Source organism: Nelumbo nucifera, chromosome 5 (genome assembly GCF_055504915.1).
Source record: "Nelumbo nucifera cultivar China Antique chromosome 5, China Antique-T2T, whole genome shotgun sequence".
Lineage (NCBI taxonomy): Eukaryota > Viridiplantae > Streptophyta > Magnoliopsida > Proteales > Nelumbonaceae > Nelumbo > Nelumbo nucifera.
Window position 1 is genome coordinate 63,492,061 of NC_142653.1, and position 19,660 is coordinate 63,511,720.

The window sequence follows — 19,660 nt, forward strand, 5'->3', positions numbered from 1 at the left end:
TCCCACAAATGTACAATATCCTGAAGTTGATTTTCTATCTCCAACAGAACCAGCCCAATCTGCATTAGTATAAGCTTCAATTTCAATTCTATTGTTTTTCCTGAAGAGAATTCCCTTTCCTGGGCAAGTCTTCAAGTACCTGAGAATCCTTTCAACTGCTTTCATATGAGGGATCTTTGGAGAGTGCATGAATTGACTGACAACATGCAAAACATAAGCAATATCTGGCCGAGTGAGAGATAAGTATATCAGCTTCCCTACCAATTTTTGGTATCTCTCTCTATCACAGTAGTCCTCCCCTTCTGATTCCTGTAGGCCATGATTCTGTTCTATTGGAGTATCTGCTGGCCTACACCCTATCATGCCTGTTTCCTCTAGGAGGTCAAGAACATACTTCCGCTGACATGTAGATTCCCTCTCTTGACCTAGCAACTTCAATCCCAAGAAAATATCTCAAATGGCCCAAATCTTTGATCTCAAATTTTGAAGCTAAAAACTTCTTCAGTCTTTTTATCTCTTCCAAGTCATTCCCGACAATTACCATATCGTCCACATAAACAATGAGTGTCGTAAGCTTGCTATCCTGTCTCCTTATGAACAAGGTATGGTCTGCACCACTCTGAGTGTACCCCACTTTCTTCATGGCCCCACAAAGCCTCTCAAACCATGCACGGGGAGATTGCTTCAAACCATATAAAGCTTTCCTCAGTTTGCACACCTTTCTACCAAAGTCATAGCCTGGTGGAGGTTCCATAAATACCTCTTCATGAAGGTCACCATTTAGGAAGGCATTTTTCACATCCAGCTGATGAAGTTCCCATGAAAAATTTGCAGCTAGTGACAGTAGAACCCGGATTGTGTTGAGCTTTGCTACTAGGGCAAAGGTTTCTTTGTAGTCAATCCCTTCTTTTTGAGTAAACCCCTTTGCCACAAGTCTGGCCTTGTACCTTTCAATGGATCCATCCTCCTTGTGCTTTACAGTAAACACCAACTTGCACCCAATAGTACTCTTCCCCTCTGGTAGATCCACTAATTTCCAAGTTCTTGCTTTCATTAGGGCTTTCATCTCTTCATCATAGCTTCTTTCCACCTTGGATCAGACATAGCCTCTGAGTACCTAGAAGGAACATGTACAGAGGAAAGAGTAGACACAAAGGAGTGATAGGCAGGAGATAAATGTGAGTAAGAAACAAAATCAGCAATGGGGTGCCGGGTGGTGCAAGAGCGGATAGGCTTACGGAGAGCAATAGGAAGATCCAAATCAGAAGTATATGAGTTGGAATTACCTTGGATTGTAGAGACAGATTGATCCGAGTCCAACTGGTTGTTGTCATGAGGTTGAGGGCCCCTTTTTCTTCTGTTGTATGTGAGTATCTCTTTTTGTTGCCTACTTGAGCCTTCAGGAACATCTGCAGCATCAGGAGAGGTAACCAGCATAGTGGGAGCCTCACTTGGTTGACCCGGAATGCCATAACAAGGAGTAGAAGAGGAGGATGGAAGGCCCAAGGCAAATAGGGGAACAAAAAAGGAGGGAGAATGAGAATCCTCTTCCATCCCACTAGTACTAGTCTCCCCCTGAAGAGGATTATGAGAAGACTGAAAATAGGGTTGAGACTCAAAGAAGACCACATCTCTGGTGACATACTTTCTCTTGGAGACAGGGTCATAACACTTGTAACCCTTTTGTGTAGGAGAGTACCCCAAGAATATTCCCTTTGTAGCCTTAGGATCCAGCTTGGTCTTCTTTGGATCCTTCACATGTATGAAACATATACAGCCAAAGACCTGAGGAGGAAGGGGAAAGTTTGGAAGAGTGGGACACAAAACAGAGAAAGGGGTTTTCATACCCAACACCTTAGATGGCATCCGATTTATCAGATATGATGCAGTAAGTACAGCTTGAGACCAGTATTGCTTGGGAACTTTGTGCTGGAATAGTAAGGCTCGAGATGTTTCCAATAGATGTCTATTCTTGCGCTCAACAACCTCATTCTGTTGAGGAGTATTAGCACAGGATGATTGATGTAATATGCCAGCATCTTCCATGAATAAGTTCAAGGATTTTTCAAAATATTCAGCAGCATTATCTGACCGGAATTGCTTAATCTTCTTATTACACTGCGTTCCAATCATCTTGCAAAATGCCATAGTTATCTATGGTACTTCATCCCGTCCTTTTAACAGGTAGATCCATGTGCATCGAGAGTAGTGGTCAATAAAACTGATAAAGTAACGGAAGCCATCAATAGAGACAATGGGTGAAGGACCCTAGACATCAGAATGAACCAAATCAAAAGGAGCACAAATTTCATTACTGGAAATTGGATAAACAGTTCTACATTGTTTTGACATTAGACATACTTCACAGATTAAACTCTGACTTGAAATGCCCTTAAACAATTCGGGAAACAACATTTCTAATGAAGAGAAAGACACATGACCTAGCCTAGCATGCCAAAGATGCAACCTAGCTATTGACTCCACACTCTCCGGACTACTAGCAGTAGATGCTTGTAAGGCTGAACCGATGTCTGCATCAAAATAGTAGAGGCCTCCATACTCATGACCTCTCCCAATCGTTCTCCTCGTCAATCTGTCCTAGAAGACACAATGAGTAGGAAAAAAGTTTATACTATAGTTCAAATTTTTTGTAAGTTTTGAAACAGACAAAAGCTTTGAGGTAAGATTGGGAACATGTAGAACTGATTTAAGGGAGAGATCCTTGCTTAGGTCAACCACCCCCTTTTCAGAGATGGTGGAAAAAGACCCATCAGCAACTCTCATCTTATCCTGACCAGACAACAAATGATATGAAGAGAATAGGGATGACATATGTGTCATGTGGTCAGTTGCACCGGAATCAATAACCCAAGAAGTGGAGTCAAAAGAGCTAGTGGCACTAAAGGTAGAGACTGCACCTGATTTGGCAAGAGAGGTGGAAGCAAAAGAATTATTCCTTAGACGGGCTAATGCCCGACTAAGGACCTCTACCTCACTAGCAGTGAAGCCCAAAGCACCAGTTCCAGAGGAATCAGCAATCTGCCCCATAGGAGAAGAAGACACTATTGGTGAGTTGTCACCATTGTTGCTGGTGACAAGATTCCCACTTGCCACATGACCCTTCTGTTGTTTCTTGTTCTTTCTTAATGCAATTGGCTTCAGGTGAGGATACAGGACCCAACACTTTTCTTTTACATGTCTCTCACCACCACAATGAGTGCACTTGAGGTGCTTCTTGTCTGGATGTCTGTTTCCCTTAGTAGAAACCAGGGCTGAGTGTTCTCCAAATTGTTCAGTTGGTTGAGTCTGAGAGTCAACTTGCATCTCCTTTCTCCTAACTTCTTCATTCCTCACCAGATAATAAACATGGTGTAACTTGCATCTCCTTTCTCCTTTCTCTTCAATCTACTTATCATGTCTCTCCTTGTCCCTGGCATTTTCCCAATCTAATATTAAGTGATGGTCAAGTTCTTCCCAAAGACCTTCCAGAGTTGCAAAGTATGTTGCAACTTTCATATCACCTTGCCTTAAGGCAGCAATGTCTTGATTCAATTTGTAGATTCTAGCATTGTTTTTCTTCTGTCCATAGGTCTTAGACACCTTTTCCCAAATCTTGGCTGCTGTAGGAAAGTGATGAACAGTCTTGGCAACGCGAGGAGTCATAGAGGCAAGCAACCAGGACATAACTGTGGCATTCTCCTTGCGCCACACAGCATAATCTGCACTGCCAACCTCAGGTTCCTTCTTGCTCCCATCTAGGTAGCCTGTGAGGTCACGGGAAGTAATAAACAGCATTGCAGAAACGAACCACTCCCTGAAGTTGTATTCATCCAGCAGCACACTTGTAATCTGCAGGCTGTGCAGATTAGGGTTTTCCAGATTTGAAGACCTTGCCGCAGGTCTGTTATCCCTAGAAGAAACATCTCCGGATATTGAAGACATCTTGACTGCAGCGCCTGTGTAGATGGCACTGATTTAAGACTAGCTGAAGCAGTTCTGAAGCAGTTCTGAAGTAGTTCAGTTACAACAGCAAATGAGGTGTTCTGGACTGGTAACCGACCTGTGCTATGCAGACTCCACTTGAACTTCGAGTACTGCAACTGAAAAGAGAGTTCCCCTCCTTACGGCCAACAGTAGGACTGTTGAAATCAGTCCTCAACTAGGTCTGTCCTATACAGACCTCTCTTAGCAGCCGAATAGCTGCTAACTACTAGAAACTAGTAGGACATCAGCTTCTGGGTCTTACCTCCCTGCGCCCTACAACCAAGGGAAACCCTAGGTCGAACCTTGTGTTGTTCTCCTGCAACCCTAGGGTTTCACAGCAGCAACCCAGATAAAAAAAAAGGAGAAAGACAGCAAGAGAGAGGAGATGGCGTCGGCTGTAACCAGGAAGGTGCTCAATGCTCTGATACCATGAAATCTGAACTACTGTAGACGAAGTAGCAGAAAAGAGAAGAAGAAGAAGAAGAGATGCTGGAATGTCGAACTGGATAACCCAGTCGACAGTACTATTATTTATATTAGTGTATAGTACAGTGTTACAGAAAAAGACTGGAATGCCCCTGATTAGTGATGGGACACCCAGACAACTTAAAACACTAAACAAGCTTAGGCCCATTAACACAGGCCCAGTACATAATAACTTAAACTCAAATACAGGCTAACAAGAGCTCTTATCAGCCAAACCATCAATACATAAAAAAAGCCTTCAACCTAACAGTCTGTACCAACCATTTTGAACTTGTGAACATGACCTACTTCTCAATCTCAATCCATGCCTCTTTTATTGATGAATCACATATTTAGTTATATTGGTTTTTTGATGGACTGCATTTTGTGGTCTTTGAGGGTCATGTTTCATGTTTATGCAGAAAATGTGGGCAGTCAAATTGCTATTTAACAGCACAAAAGTTTGATATATCCATATATGCTTATGGCGTCATCCTTGGAGATTGATACTTCAATGCTTTCTATGAATAAGTGAAGAGAAGACAGAGTCAAGGGTGTAATTGAATGAGAATCCCCACCCTGAAGGATAAGTTATATTAAAGGCAATAAACATACAATTACAAAAATTTCATTGTGTATATACAAGAATGATATGCTACACCATGACATATTTACTACTATAGGAATATAGGATACAAGAAAATACAGGAAGTTAAAATTACAACCCCTCTTTCTACACTCCCCCTCAAACGAATATAGGGACAATGTCAGCTTTGTCTATAAGAAATTCATGGCAAAGCTTAAGCGGCAGCTTTGGTGAAAGATGTCAGCAAGTTGATGCTTAGAGGAAACATGGGGAGGAAAATGGTGCCTACAAGAGATGAGTCTTGGATAAATTGACAATCATTATAATGTAAGCCTTTTACAAACTATATGAGGTTGGCTACATGAATCTTGTTTCATCATGCTGTTCTGATTCAATCAAATGATAATTGGCATCAATATGTTTGGTACACTCATGGTATTAGAGGCAATGCATCTGGTACTCAAGTAATTTGCATAAAGAGGTGTTGTCTGGGAGTTTTATATCCCAATTGTTTTGAAGGAGACCCATATTACAAGTAAATCTCACCTGCAATAATTTGAAATAAAATAGAAAAAAAGAAGATTGAAGAATATAGAAGAGAGAAAAATGGAGAAAGAATATGGAAGAAAAGGGAAGGAATGAGAGTTAATCAAACATCTATCCAATCTCCCACAATTGTATTTTACTCTTTGATTGTAAAAAGAACATAATTACATGAATACCCTTAGTAGGGCAGCTAGCACTAGAAACAACAATAAAAGTAATAAAACAGGCCCATAACTAAGGCCCACTAATCACAAAAATAAAGCATAAACAAAAATCAGTTAGGAAGTTGTTGGGCCTTAGGCCCATTAGTTTATGTTATATTTAAGTTGTGACTCTTCAGCTACTTAAAGTAGCCGCCCTACCAAGGGTATCTTTGTACTTTTCATTCTTTTTATTTAAGTATATAAATCAAAGAGGGGTTGGCGGCTAGTACTATTAAAATCTGGCGACATCCCACTCTCTTCTCTTCTTCTCTTCTTTCTCTTTCTAAAACTCTTCGTCATCTTCTTCTTTTCTTCACAAAGATCACACTAAAACAACTTTCAGCAACTTCTACTTGGTATCAGAGCAGGCCGAAGGTTCCTTGAGCTGCTCCATCATGCAGCCCTAGATTGACCGACTGCATGGTGATGTGAGAGGCTGATCAAAGACCTCAGGTAAGCCTAGTTTTTGGATTTTTTGGTGGATCTATTTTGCCCTGTAGCTGGTCTAGGGTTTCCCATCGAATTCAGGAAGAACTGGAGAAAGGGGGAGAGTCTTGTTTTTTTAAGACTCTTCAATTTTGACCTAGGAAGTGGCACCCTAGTTTTTTAGGGTTTCTTGGAGTTTTCTGAAGGGACGGTTCAAGTCCTACCTGTTTTGGAGGCTTCTGGATGGAGCGGCTGCTTCTTCTCTCTCTTCTCCCGCTCTTGCGGAAAAGGAATCTTTTGTGGAAGGAGCATCTAGGGTACCAGAAGGATGCCTGTGGTGCTTGAAGGGAATTATTTCATATTTCTTCATCTTAAAGTGATTTTCTAACCCTTTTTGGGAATAATGGAGGGTTACGGAGTTGAAAACAAATCGAGGAGTGAAATGGGACAAGGGAGAGGAGGTATCAGAGACCTTTTCGAGGCTGGGACCATCACTATAGTTAAGTTAGATGGTACAAACTATTTAGAATGGTCACAATTTGCAAAAATGGCCATTGGTGCTCATGGGAAGTTGGGTTATATCACTGGTGAGGAAGTGAAACCCGAGACTAACTGCTCCCAGTGGGTATAGGAAAATTATATGGTAATGGCTTGGTTGTGCAATTCTATGCTTCCCCATATAAGTAAAAACTTATTGTGGGCAAATACAGCTAAGGAAATTTGGGATGGGGTTGTAGAAACCTATTCACAGAGTGAGAATGTTGCTAGGGCCTACCAGTTGAGAATCCAGGTTATTGCTACTAGACAAGGAGATAAACCTATTGCTATTTATTTTTCGGTCCTTAAAACCCTATGGCAGGAGATTGACCATCTGGAGACAGTGGTTTGGGAAAGTAGTATGGATGCAGCAACCTACCAGAAGCTCTTAGAGAAGAAGAGTCTTTGAATTTCTTGCTGGCCTTAATCCCGAGTGTGACATTGCAAGGCAACATATCCTTTCCAGGGATAGTGTTACTCTCTCTTAGGCATATGCCTTTGTATCAGGGGAAGAGAGTAGGAGGAATGTGATGATGAAGAATTTGGGTCTTGAACAGTTAGCTATTGTTAGTACTGTGTGTTAGAGTCGATAGTATAGGGGTATTTTGGTCTTTTGGTTTATCTAGTTGAAAGTGAAAGGTCTTCTTTATTCCAGTTTAAGTTATGTGTCCCATCACTTATAAGGGACAATACTGTCTTTTTGTAACTCAACTTATTCACTATAAATATAAAGTGGGTCGGCTAGAGTGTGACTTTTCCTCTATTGCTGAACCCTTCTTTTCTTTCTTCTTCTTCTTCTCATACTTCAAACCTGAACTGAATAAGATTGTTTACATGGTATCAGAGCAATAAGAAACCAGTTCCTTTTCTTTTCTCATCGCCCTTCGTTTTTTTTTTTTCTGAGTTCGCCGCCAGCCATATTAGTTTTTTTTAATATCTTCCAAACAGATTGGCAGTTCGACAAGAGGCTTAAAAGGAATGGTCATTTTTTTGTTTTGGGAGGTAATCATGCCTCCAGTTGCTGTGGTGGTGATCGTTGTGGTAGTGTACTAGATTCCCTCTATTCTGTGATACCAAGAGGGCTGGTTGTGAACAGGTATGAACAGAAATAGTTATTCGCACAGTAGTGGACTGCGGCTGCTATCTTTTGGTCTAGATTTCATTCATGTGGTGGTGTGAATCAATAAGGTATGCATATAGCCTCATGTGAGTTGAAAGTAGGTAGACAACATCCTGCTCATTGGGAATGATATAGGAATGTTGACTAAGGTGAAGGTATGGCTTTCGCAGCAATTCTCCATGAAAGATCTTGGAGAAGCCTCCTACATCTTGGGACTTCGACTCTATAGAGATTGATCGAAGAGGATAATAGGATTATTCCAATCTACTTACATTGACAAGATTGTCAACAGATACAACATGGAGAACTCTAAGAAGGGATTTGTCCCTTTCAGACACGGAGTCACTCTCTCCAAGAATATGTCTCCCAAGACTCCTGAGGAGATTGAGGGCATGAGAGAGGTTCCTTATGCCTCTTCCGTAGGGAGCATTATCATGTATGCCATGTTGTGCACTTGGCTAGACATTGCTCAGGTTGTGAGTGTTGTAAGTAGATACTAGTCAAACTCAGAATAGGAGCATTGGATTGTTGCAAAGAACATACTCAAATACCTTCAAAGGATTTCAATCGTCTCTTACTCTTCTCCAATGGCATTACAGGCTTGGTCATCCATCTCTCAAGGCTCTAAAGTTGTTGGTTCCATCTTTAAGTCATCTTTCATCATTGGATTGTGAGTCGTGTCAGCTTGGGAAACACCATAGAGTCTCTTTTAGTCCAAGAGATGATAGTCGTGTTTTGAGTCCTTTTTTCTTTAGTTCATTATGATGTTTAGGGTCCAAATAGAGTAGTGTCCTACAATGGTTATAAGTATTTTGTAATTTTTGTTGATGACTTTTCAAGGATGACATGGCTATATCTTATGAAAGATCGTAGTGAATTGTTCTCTATTTTTCAAAAATTTTATGCTGAAATTCATACCCAATTTGGAGTTCATATTAAAATTCTTCGCTCTGATAATGCAAAAGAGTACACATCAACACCATTTCAGCAATACTTAGAGCACCATGGAATAATTCATCAAACTTCTTGTTCCTACACCCCACAACAGAACGGTGTGGCTAAATGGAAAAACTGACATCTATTTGAAACTGTTTGGTCCATTATGCTTAATATGAATGTTCCAAAGCATTTTTGGAGTGATGCTGTCCTAACCTCATGTTTCCTCATCAATCAGATGCCCATGTCTATCTTTGGAAGTCAATCCCCTTTCTTAGTTTTGTTTCTCACTCTGTCTCTGTTTCCTCTTATCCCGAGAGTTTTTGGGTGTGTTTGTTTTGTTCAAAATTTGGGGCCTAGTTTAGACAAGTTAGATGCAAGTGCTACTAAATGCATATTCCTTGGATATTCTAGGACTCAAAAAGGGTATAAATGTTATAACCCTACTTCTCAGAAGTCATTTGTGTGTTCAGATGTCACTTTCTTTGAATTAGTTCCATTTTTCTCAAGTACTAAGGTCCCTCCTCCTTCCCCGTGGTCCCCCTTCCTATTCTTGTTGAGGACCCCTCCCCATGATTCCTGTTCCAGTGGCGGATACCCCTCCTTTGGTTCCTGTTGCTTCACCTTCCTCTCCCGTGCAGGAACTACTGAGCGGCCACCAATTCAGTCCTCGTTGACAGATCCTATGGTTGCACCTCCTCCTTCGAACCTTGATCTTCCTATTACTTTTCAGAAAGGTAAATGTAGTTGTACATCTCATCCTATCTCTCACTATGTTTCAATTGCCCACCTTTCTGCTTCCCATCACCATTTTATACCCTTGTTATCTTCTATTTCCACTCCCAAAACTATCCAGGAAGTTCTTATCTCTCCAGGGTAGCGACAAGCTATGGAAGAGGAATTGTCTGCTTTATAGCACAATATCATGTGGGAACTTACTACCCTCCCTCCTGGTAAGCATGTTGTTGGATGTAAGTGGGTCTACACAGTGAAGTATCTTTCAGATGGCAGTATGGAACGATTAAAGGCCAGGTTAGTGGCCAAGGGCTATTCTTAGTTGTATGGTGTGAAATATATGGAGACATTTTTTCCTGTGGCTAAAACTGGCTCAGTTCGGGTATTGATTTTATTGGCAGCAATGTATAATTGGTCTCTCTTGCAACTTGACATCAAGAATGCCTTCCTACATGGTGATCTAGTTGAGGAGGTATATATGGAGCAACCACCAAGGTTTGTTGCTCAAGGGGAGGATGGTAAGGCTTGTAGACTTAAAAAGGTAATTTATGGGCTGAAACAATCTCCACGTGCATGGTTTAGTAGATTCAGTGAAGTAGTGAAGAACTTTGGGGTGAAACAATGTCAGGTAGATCATTCCGTGTTCAGCCATGACTCAAAAGATGGGAAAATCTTGCTAGTGGTGTATGTGGATGATATTGTCATAACTGGGAGTGACAGGTTGAAGAACTTCCTTCAGGATCACTTCAACACAAAAGATCGGGGTAAGCTGAAGTACTTCATGGGAATAGAAGTTGCAAGGTCAAGGCATGGAATTAACCTATGTCAAAGGAAATATGTCCTTAACCTACTTGAAGAAACAGGGCTGTTAGGTGCTAAACCGGCCGAGACACCTATGGAACCAAATGCTAAGTTGAGTGTGGATGTTGGTGAGGAATTTGATGATCTTGGAAGGTACAAGAGGTTGGTGGGAAAACTGAACTATCTGACTATCACACGATCATATATATCATTTGTTGTAAGTATGGTGAGTTAGTTTATGCAACATCCTCGGATTCCTCATTGGGAAGCAGTTCTAAGAATTGTTAGGTATCTGAAGGGTGCTCTAGGTCGTGGTCTACTGTACAAGAGTGGAGGAACTCTTGAGATAGAAGTGTATACAGATGTTGATTGGGCTGGTTTTGTATCAGATAGGAGATCAAGTACAGGATACTGTACCTTCCTTGGTGGCAATCTAGTAACTTGGAAGAGCAAGAAACAAACAGTGGTGGCAAGGAGCAGTGTTGAAGCTGAGTACAGGGCTATGGCTCATACTACATGTGAACTAGTATGGTTGAATAACTTGTTACAAGAGATGAGATTCTCAGTTGACAAACCCATGATATTATGTTTTGATAATCAAGCTATTGTACACATCTCTTCTAATCCAGCATTGGGAGGCTGTTGACAGGATTCTTGCTTATTTGCAGGGATACCCAGGTAGAGGCATACTATTTGCTGACCATGGACAGTTGAAGTTAAAGGCTTACACAGATGCTAATTGGGTAGGATGTCTAGATGACAAGAGATCTACATAAGGAGTTTGCACTCTTGTTGGAGGCAATCTAGTTTCGTGGAAAAGTAAGAAATAGATAGTTGTGGCAAGGTCAAGTGCAAAAGCTGAATACAAAGCCATGGCACATGGAGTTTCAGAGCTTCTCTGGATCCATTCCTTGTTAGGATAAATTGGTATTGAGGCAGAAGAACCTATGATGTTGTACTGTGATAATCAGGTAGCAGTTAACATTGCCCACAACCCAATTCAGCATGACAGGACAAAGCACATTGAAGTGGACAGACATTTCATAAGAGAAAGGGTGACTTCAGGGGAAGTTTGTTTTCCATACATTCTTTCTGATTTGCAACTTGTTGATGTTCTTACAAAAGGTGTTGCAAGAAACAAGCTGGAACATGATCTACACAAGTTGGGAATGTGTGGCATTTACTCCCAACTTGAGGGGGAGTGTTGAGTTTGGGCCGATTTTAAGCTATTGGGCCCAACTTTGTTTTATTTTTTATTTAAGTTATTCAATTAGGAAGTTATTGGGCCTTAGGCCCATTAGTTTATGTTAAGTTTATGTTGTGACTGTTTAGCTACTTAAAGTAGCCACCCTACTAAGGGTATCTTTGTACTTTTCATTCTTTTTATTTAAGTATATAAATTAAAGAGGGGTTGACGCTCAGTACTATTCAAATATGGCGACATCCTACTTCTTTTCTTCTTTCTCTTGCTGAAACTCTTCATCTTCTTCTTCTTTTCTTCACAAAGATCACACTAAAACAACTTTCAACAACTTCTACTATAATGAACTATGACCCATTCAACGCATTATCTCTACACTCCCCCTTAAGCTGAGCATGTATATCAATCATGCCTAGGTTGCATACATAGTGCTATAACTTTCTCTTATGGACACCCTTGGTCAGAACTAGGGGTGGATTCGAGCCAAGCCAAGCTGAGTCGAATACTTGGTCATTCGAGCTCGGCTTGCAGAAAGTGTTAGGCTCAAGATCGATCTCAATTCGAGCTAGAGGCTTGACTTGAACTCGGCTCGGTTCAAAAGCTTGCAAGTTCGAGCTCAACTCGGCTCGAGCTCGACTACAAGCCAAGCTTTTTCTAAAAGTTAAAAATTATACATATAAAAATAATTTTTTATTTTACCTACACAAAATTAAGAATTATAAAAATTATTTTTTATTATACATACAAAAAAATAATTATAAAAATTATTTACTATTATACATAAAAAATAAAAATATTATATATAAAAAATATTATTATATATAATAAAAATTATTTATTGTATATGTATATATTTGTATATGTATATGTATATGTATATGTATATGTATATGTATATGTATATGTATATGTATATGTATATGTATATGTATATGTATATGTATATGTATATGTATATGTATATGCATATGTATTGTATGTATGTATATAAATTATTTATTTATTATACTAGGCTTGATTAGTATTGTATGTATGTATACTGAGCTTCATTGGGCTCGAACTCGGCTCGATTAGCAAATGAGCCTATATATCGGGCTCAAGCTCAGATCGTGGCCACCCCTAGTTAAAGCATTATCTAGCTATTCTATGAGGTAATGAAAGGAAGACAAACTTATTTAGAAGCCACTCTTTCTTATAAACTTCCAGTCTACTTTAATGTGTTTTGTCCTATCATTCTGAACTAGATTGTTCCTTTGCTAATTGCAGATTGATTATCACAGTATGGCATTAAAGGCTTATCATATGCAATACCCATCTCCTCTAGAAGTGACTTGATCCATAACAACTCTAAAACTCCAATTGCCATGGCCGTATACTCTACCTCAGCTGAAGATCTGGCTATTACTGATTGCTTCTTACTTCTCAAGAGACAATGTTCCCCACTATTAAAGCACAATAACTAGATGTAGATCTTCTATCATCAATACTACTATTCCAATCGTCATCCATATAAGCCTCCAACTTTATGTGTCCATGCCTATAGAAGAGAATACTCTTTCCCAAAGTTCCCTAAAAGTATCGCAAAACCTGTTCTACAACAACCATATTTGCCTCTAGGGGCATGCATAATCTGACTAATCACATTGGCAACATATGAGATATTTGTCTGTCATACAAAGATATAGTAACTGACCTAAAAATCTCTAGAACACTCCCCTATCTGCCAAGAACTCACCTTCATTAGCTGAGAGCTTATGATTGGCATTGGTGTAGATGTAGGTTTGGCACCAAGTTTCCTAGTCTTCGTAAGATCTAACACATACTTCCATAACTTCAATTTGCAAGAAATATCTCAACTCCCTTAAATCCTTAATTTCAAATTCTGAGTTAAGAAAGGTATTGAGTGCCTAAACTTCCATTTAACCACTGCATGGCACCAAGTTTCCTAGTCTTCGTAAGATCTAACACATACTTCCATAACTTCAATTTGCAAGAAATATCTCAACTCCCTTAAATCCTTAATTTCAAATTCTGAGTTAAGAAAGGTATTGAGTGCCTAAACTTCCATTTAACCACTGCATGTAACCATAATACCATCAGCATAAACAATAAGGAAGGTAATCTAAGTACCTCTCCTCTTAACAAACAAAGTATGGTTAGATTATGTCAATGTGTAGCCAAACTCAACAAGTGTAGCTTTGAATCTATAAAACCAAGCTCATGGGGATTGTTTGAGGCCATAAAGTGGTTTCCTCAATTTGCACACTTTGCCCTGCATTTCCTTACCATAGATGTTTGGAGTTCAATAATCTTCTCTTCTCTCACTAGTCTTTTATTTAATCTAACTTAACTAAGATTAAGTACACCTCTGCCCTTAAGTGGGTGGCCAACTCATCAATCACTTAAAAGAAACAAAAAAGAAGTTAACAGGCCCATAACAAATAAAACATAAACAAAACATTACATAATAAAAGACAAGTACTAGGGCCTATTCAGCCTAGTCTCTCTACATTCCCCTTTAAGCTAAGCATAGATATTTATCATGCCCAGCTTGCCTATATAGTGTATCAATTTTGCTTTTGGAACACCTTTGGTCAAGACATTAGCCAACTGCTCCTTTGAAGCAATGAATGCCAAAAAAACTTACCCTGAAGCAACTCTCTCCCGTATAAAATGTCTATCAACCTTTATGTGCTTAATTCTATCATGTTGAATGAGATTATGTGCAATGTTGATAAATGTCTATTTGTCACAATATAGTATCATTGGCTTCTCGCAGTCAATACCCAACTTTCCCAAAAGTGATCTCAACCACAATAATTTTGAATCTCCATGTGCCATTGCTCTGTACTCTACTTCAGCTGAAGATTTGGCTACTATAGACTGCTTCTTACTGCTCCATGAGACAATATTCCCTGCTACCAAAGCACAATATCCTAAAGTGGATCTCCTATCATCAATACATCTAGCCCTGACAGCATCATTGTATGCTTCCAACTTCATGTGTCCATGCTTGACAAACAAGATGCCTTTTCCTGGAATGCCTTTTAAGTAACACAAAACCTTCTCTGCAGCTGCTAAATGTGTATCTCTAGGAGATTGCATAAATTGACTAATGACACTAACTGCATAGGAAATATTCGACCGAGTCATGTAGAGATATAACAACTTCCCAAGAAATCTCTAGAACACTCCCCTATCAGACAACAATTCACCATCAGTAACAGAAAACTTGTGATTTAAGTCATAGGGGTGGAGGCTAGTTTAGCACCAAGTTTGCTAGTCTCTGCAAGGAGATCAAGAACATACTTGTGCTAAGAAATGAAAATACCATCCTTACATCTAGAAACTTCAATTCCCAAGAAATATCTGAGAGCCCCCAAGTCTTTGATCTCAAACTCAGTGTTAAGAAACCTTTTGAGCTTAACTCACTTCCCGGGTGTCATTACTAGTAACCACAATGTCACCAACATAAACAATAAAAAAAGTCACCAAGGAATTACTTCTCTTCACAAATAAAGTATGGTCAGATTGAGTCTGTGTGTAACCAAAAAAACAAGGGCAGTTTGGAATCTCTCAAACCAAGCTTTATGAGACTGTTTGAGACCATAAAGGGACTTCTTCAATTTACACACATTCCCTTGCATTTCCCTCCCATACACCCTTGGAGATAAAGACATATAAACCTCTTTATATAGGTTTCTATTCAAGAAGGCATTTTTAACATCAAAATGGTGAAGGGGCTTATGAATAGTAGTAGCTAGAGATAACAAAACCCGAACTGAAGTCATTTTAGCCATAGGAACAAAAGTTTCAAGGTAATTAATACCATACATCTGAATGTAGCCTTTAGCAACCAACCAAACCTTAAATCTCTCAATAGTACCATTAGAATGATATTTGATAGTTAACACCCATTTACAACCCACTTGTTCCTTCCCTTCAAGCTAGTCCACAATATCCCAGGTATGGTTCTTATGCAAAGCATCTAGCTCAGTCATCATAACATCCCTTCATTCTTATTTGGACAAGGCTTCTAGGGAAAGAAGGTTGTAGGACAGGTGTTTGGAGATACAATGTCTTGTACACTTCTGTTTGCCTTGTCGAGGGCAGTAGGAAGGTCAAGGTATCAAAAGGAATAGAGGAAGGATGACCTATGACCTTAGTAGTGATGGGAGGTGCAAGAGGCTTTGTTGAACGAGTGGAAACAACTTATTCATACCAGAGTCTTTGTCTTTGGTATCACCTTTGGACAATAGGATGATAAGGGAATGTGGGAAGATGAGTTGGAGGAGGGGGAGAAGGAACATGTGGAGTAGACACAATGGGAAGGGGCACAACAAAAGTAGATGACTCAATAGGAAGTAGAAGAGGAACATTCGGAGACATAGCAAACAGCTCCTCAGAATGCTCCCCCCCTTAGGAGAAGTACCAAATAACGGAATAAACTTAGCAAATGTAACATTCTTAGAAACAAAATGGGTGCCACTTACCGGATCAAAACAACAATATCCCTTTTGTGTTGAGGCATATCCTAGGAAGACACACTTGTGTGCCTTAGGCTCAAATGTGTCTCTGATGACTATGAACATGTACATAGCAGGTGAACCCAAAAACTCGGAGAGGAAGAGAGAAGAGATCCTCATCTAGAAATAGAAGGCTAAAAGGGGTTTTGAAACCTAGAACCCTAGAAGGCATATGGTTAATTAAGTATGTATCAGTAAGGACAACATTCCCCCAAAATTTAATAGGAACATGAGATGAAAAAAGGAGGCTTCTATCAACCTCAACCACATGAAAGTTCTTCCTTTCTACCATTCCATTCTGTTGTGGAGTGTAGGAAAAAAACTCTAATGGATGACTCCAAAAGCATCAAAGTAGGATGAAAGGTTCTTCTCAAAATATTCCTTAGCATTATCAGATCGGTATATTTTGATCCATGTTAAATTGGTTAAGAATAAGTTCATGAAACTTTTGCATAATAGTTGGTACTTCATCCCAAGATTTCATAAGGTAAATCCATGTATAGCAAGAGAAATCATCAATAAAAAGGATAAAATACTTCTAACCCTCCATAGTAGGTAAATGATATGGTCCCCACACATTAGAGTGCATAATATGGAAAAGAGAATAGATCTTTTATTACTCATTGAATAAGAATGTTTATAATGTTTTGCAAGTTCATATGACTCACAATGAAGACTCGATAGAGATATTCCCTTAAACATGTCGAGAAACAAATGACTCAAAGCAGAAAAAGGTAAATGACCAAAACATAAACGTCATAACATGACTCTATCAATAGACTCCAGAGCCACTCCATTAGATGGTCCAAGACTTCTATGAGGTGTATCCAATAAGTATATTCTATTCGCCTCATGGTCACTCCCAATCATCCTTGGAGATTTCAGGTCCTGAAAAACAAAACGAGTATGAAAGAAAGTTATGCTACAACTTATGGGTTTAGTCAGGTTACTAACTGATAAAAGTTTGGTATTAAGCTTGGCGCTTGAAGAGTAGAGGACAAAACAAGGGTGTCAGAGGCTTTGGTATCTCCTTTTCCAGAGATGGGAATAAGAAACCCATCAGCAAGGGATATCTTCTCTCTACCAGAGAGGAGCTGATATGTACAAAAGAGGTTAGATATGTTGGTCATATGGTTTGATGCACTAGAATCAACAATCCAAGGGATTTTATGATTACCTGAAACAATAGCATGATTTGTAGAATCATGATTACCTAACTGAGCAAATGCAGATGACGAGGTGTTGCCTGAAGGGTTGGATGTTGTAACAATGGTCTCCAAGTGATTAAATAACCTCTTGTACCATTCAAATTTTGCCTTTATTACTATCAGCTGCTCCATAGCTGATTTTTCTTCACTTTCTCTATTTCCACCTTCAGGCACTGTAGCAACATTTGCATTCTTAGGCATCCCTATCTGACCATTCTTAAAATTGTTGTTGTTGTTGTTGTTCCAAAACCTTTCCAGTAAAAGATCCAAATGAAGTTTCCAATAAGTGTCTTTAGTATGCTTCGGTTTCTTATAGTATTATATATCACTTCTTCTTAGTCAGCCCTTTCGGCTTTATTCCAACATGTGCAAAGTGTTCTAAAGGTGATCCCTATAACTGTACTTGTTCCTACTCTCTTCATTGCTCACCATAGAATATGCTTCAACAAAGGTGACTTCATCTCTAGCCAGAATATTCTGCCTACTAATGTCAAACTTAGGGTTGAGTCCTATAAGAAACGGAAACACCCTATTTCTTTTTACTACTTTCCTAAATGTCTTTGCATCTTTGGTGCTCTCCCATACAACTGTCTCCATAACATCAATCTCCTTCCACAATGACTTTAACATGGAGTAGTAAACTTCTACACTCTTCTCCCCTTGTCTTAGATTGCTTACATCATTCTTCAACTTATAGGCTCTTGCAACATTTAACTTCTGTGAATATGTTTCTGTAACACTACCCCAAATCTCCTTGGCTGATGTCACCCAAAGGTAATGTTGGCTTATATAGAGCTGCATAGAGTTGACTAACCATCCAATCACTGTGTAGTTTTCCTACATCCATTTATCATTTGTAGAGTCAGTCTCTGTAGGTTTCTCCTTACTGCTTGTGAGATACCTCACTTTACCTCTACTACAAACATAAATTCGCATAGATTGTGCCCATGCTAGGTAATTTGTTCCATATACTTTAATTGTAGTCACTCTAGTCAAAAAGGAATTTGTTGGACCAACCCCGGATATCGGAGCCCGCTTTATTTCACTTCCAAATTTCTCCATTGACCAAACAAAATTCAAAAAACAAGTTTTGTTAGTCTTTATGGGTCTAAATGAGGTCAGTCCAGTACCCAAAAGATCAAAATCTAGGGTTTCACTACACCTGACTACCTGTGAGAAAGAGAGAAGTAGCTGCTCCTATCAAAACTTTCCAACCTTCTTCAAACCTCAACGACCCACATTTGGAGATTAAAAGGAACCCCCTAAGCCCTAAGAGCCACACCCAACTCTTCTCCTTAACCTGTAACATGAAATCTCTCTAGTTAGCTAGGGTTTTGGGTAGAAAAACAGCAGCTTCACTTCTTGGAAATTTACAGCCAGATTCTAACTCTCCAAATCCTCTATCAACTAGGCAAACAGTCCTCTGATAAATCAGAAACTTATCTCTCCATACACTCTTCTAATTGAAGGGTGTATGGGAAAAGAAAGGAAAACAAAAAAGGAGAAAGAACCACTTTGATACCAAAATGTAAACCTGTCCTTCAAACTTGATTAAATTCTGATTACAGCAACAAAAGAGGAAGAAAAATGATGATTACAGCAGAAAAGAAGAAGATGGAGAAGAAGAAGAAGAGAAAGGAGAAAAGAGTTCGATAATCTTCTCACCTCTCTCACTAATCTTTTATTTAATCTAACTTAAGTGAGATTAAGTACAACTCTACCCTTAAGTGGGCAGCCAGCTCATCAACCACTTAAAAGAAACAAAAGTGATTGATTACACTCACAACATATGAAATGTCTAGATGAGTCATACATAGGTAAAGAGTTTCCCTAGTAATTTCTGAAACACTCCCTTGTCAACTAAAAAGTTCTTCATCATTAGCTAAGAGTTTATGATTCACATCAATAGGGGTGGAGGCAGGTTTAGCACCAAGTTTCCTATCTCAGTAAGAAGATCTAGCACATACTTCCGTTGTGAAATAAAGATACCTTCTTTGGACCTAACAACCTCAATGCCCAAAAAATACCGCATCTCCCCCAAGTCTTTAATCTCAAATTCAGAATGATGAACTTGAGATCATTAACTTCTTCTGTATCACTACTAGTAACAACAATATCATCCACTTAAACAATAAGAAATGTGACTAGAGTATTTCTCCTCTTAACAAAGAGGGTATGGTTTGATTGAGTCTAAGTCTAGCTGAACTGAACAAGAGTGACCCTAAACCTATCAAAACAAACACATGGAGATTGTTTTAAGCCTAAAGTGACTTCTTCAATTTGCATACCGTACCTTGCATCTCCTTTCCATATATACCAGGGGAAGGAACATATATATTTCTTCAATGAAATCACCATTCAGGAATGTGTTCTTAACACTAAACTA

The 19,660-nt window shown here is 39.3% G+C and overlaps 1 protein-coding gene across 2 annotated transcripts in view; it reads left to right on the top strand.

Moving 5' to 3' along the window:
• LOC104588626 (FAD/NAD(P)-binding oxidoreductase family protein) overlaps positions 1-19,660 on the top strand; it is a 93,001-nt gene that overhangs the window by 58,289 nt on the left and 15,052 nt on the right. The gene's annotated exons all lie outside the window — the stretch shown is intronic.